Raw genomic sequence first — 2,451 nt, 5'->3', positions numbered from 1 at the left:
ATTTAAATTTTGTCAATTAAAGCATGTTAACTTAAAGATGACTCAGTTTATGAACTCTTAATATTTAAATTAAACACAATTTTAAATTCCAAATGATCTGAAGTCTTTATTAATAAATACCCCATTTATAATCATTTAAGGTTTTTTTTAATCATTATGTCTTCATTACCTATAAAATCCAAAAGGTTAATCATTAGTTCATTTTCTTGTTAGTTACATATCCACCATGTAACATAACACACAACATGTAAATACCAGAACTTTTATTATACCAACCATATTAAAAAAAATATGATGTCTGACCAATAAAATATTGGAAAAGAATATATGTTGGAAATTGTGAAGATCTTCACTTATTAAATAATATATTTGAAGATGGCTATTTTTCAAAGATTTGGTCATGCAAATTTGAAAAACATTTTGATTAATTTGTATGTATGTTCTTATTTATGAGCCAAATTGAGTGGAATTCCTTAAGGCCTTTTATCACATAGACACATGACATATAATACATAACATATAAGCACACATGCTTACACCAACAAAAAGTTTCATAATCTTTTGGAAAGTTTTTCATACCTTTTTTCTTTGTCTCCTTTTAAAAAGTTTTAGAGTTTAACCCTTAGTTGTTTACTTTTATCTCAGGCTTTATTAGAAAAAAGACAAAGTTTTAAAATAATTAAAAATATTTTGAATTTTTTTTTTCAATTTTAGCTTTGTATTTAAATCTGTGAATGGTCCTGTGCCTGTTAGCATTTTAAACATAATTTCAATATTAGTATTTTTATTAAGTCTAGCGTCTTCTTGTGCAAAATCCCCAAAGACTGACTTCCATTGTAAAGACAGGCACCTAATAATAGCTGCTTCAGGGACTAGGTGTCAAATTCAAGGGGGGAAGCCACATGTTACCAACTGCTTCTAAAAGGGACATGGTAAAGGGAACCTGAATGCCACTCTCTCTAACACGGCCTAGAGGCTCTCGTAATGTTTTCTTATCAAACCCTTGAGGAACTCTCTGCAAATTCTCTTGTGTGTCTTGTTCATTCTCTGGAAATAAAGTCATCCAGATCGGACGTAGCTGCAGGTGGCTGTGGTGGTGGCTTCCAAGATGTCAACCAAGAATTTCCGAGTCAGTGACGGGGACTGGATTTGCCCTGACAAGAAATGTGGAAATGTAAACTTCGCTAGAAGAACCAGCTGTAATCAGTGTGGTAGGGAGAAAACAATTGAGGCCAAGACGATGAAAACAGGGGGAACTGAAATAGGAAAGACACTTGGCGAAAAGAGCTGAGGCTTGTTCAGTGCTAATGATTGGCAATGTAAAACGTGCAGTAATGTGAATTGGGCCAGAAGATCAGAGTGTAACATGTATAATACTCCAACGTATGCTAAATTAGAAGAACGAACAGGATATGGTGGCGGTTTTAATGAAAGAGAAAATGTTGAGTACATAGAAAGAGAAGAATCTGAATATGATGAGTTTGGGTGTAAAAAGAAAAAATACAGAGGAAAGGCGGTTGGTCCTGCATCTATATTAAAGGAAGTTGAAGATAAAGAACGTGAGGGTGAAGAAGAGGATGAGGAAGAAGATCTTTCTAAATATAAATTAGATGAGGATGAGGATGAAGATGATACTGATCTCTCAAAGTATAATCTCGATACCTACCAGCGAAGAAGATAGTAATAAAAAGAAATCTAATAGACGAAGTCGTTCAAAGTCTTGATGTTCACATTCACAATCTTCATCACGCTCATCCTCCCCCTCAAGTTTAAGGTCTAGGTCCAGGTCCCATACAAGAAGTTCTTCCAGCTCACAGTCAAAATCTCGTTCCATTTCCAGAGAATGTTCGAGATCTCGTGGGTCAAAATCAAGCTCCAGATACCACAGGGACTCTTCTTCCCCACAAAAAAAGATCTTATTCGAGTTCATCATCTTCTCCTGACAGGAACAGAAAGAGAAGTCGTTCTAGATCTTCTTCATCTGATGATCGCAAAAATAGAAGAACAAGATCACGGTCACCTGAAAGGTGATTGGTGAAAACACTAAACAACCTGAGCCCAGGGCCAGCCCCTACGGCACACCACTACTTTATCCAGGCACCACAGGTCATCTTCCAGATCATCCCATCCTGGTTCCCGTTCAAGTTCAAAAAAGAAATAATGTATTAAAATTTATGTCTTAAAAAAAAAATCCAGTACAGTGCATGAAACATATTTTTTAAGAAGTTGGTGTCGTACTTGGTCAGAAATGCTAAATCTGCTAGTAGAGGTGCATCCCTTTTATTGCTTTTCAGAATAAAACAGCTGTGTTTATTTGTGAAATTAAAATAAATAAATAAATAAAGTCATCCAGATCTATGAAATTAGAATTTTCCTCGTATTTGGCTAGAGCCTTCTGCACAGGGTTTAAAGTTTGAACTGGAAAGACCGATGTTGTAGGGTTTTCATTTT

The 2,451-nt window shown here is 35.1% G+C and overlaps 1 pseudogene; it reads left to right on the top strand.

The window, feature by feature from the left end:
- The first annotated feature begins 1,077 nt into the window (after nt 1-1,077).
- LOC102469292 (zinc finger Ran-binding domain-containing protein 2-like) lies at nt 1,078-2,161 on the top strand (annotated as a pseudogene).
- The last annotated feature ends 290 nt before the right edge of the window (nt 2,162-2,451 follow it).

This window comes from Tupaia chinensis, unplaced genomic scaffold, assembly GCF_000334495.1.
Source record: "Tupaia chinensis unplaced genomic scaffold, TupChi_1.0 Scaffold000282_1, whole genome shotgun sequence".
Classification (NCBI taxonomy): domain Eukaryota; kingdom Metazoa; phylum Chordata; class Mammalia; order Scandentia; family Tupaiidae; genus Tupaia; species Tupaia belangeri.
Note: the sequence above shows the minus strand (reverse complement) of the source record. Positions and strands in the feature narration are given on the sequence as shown.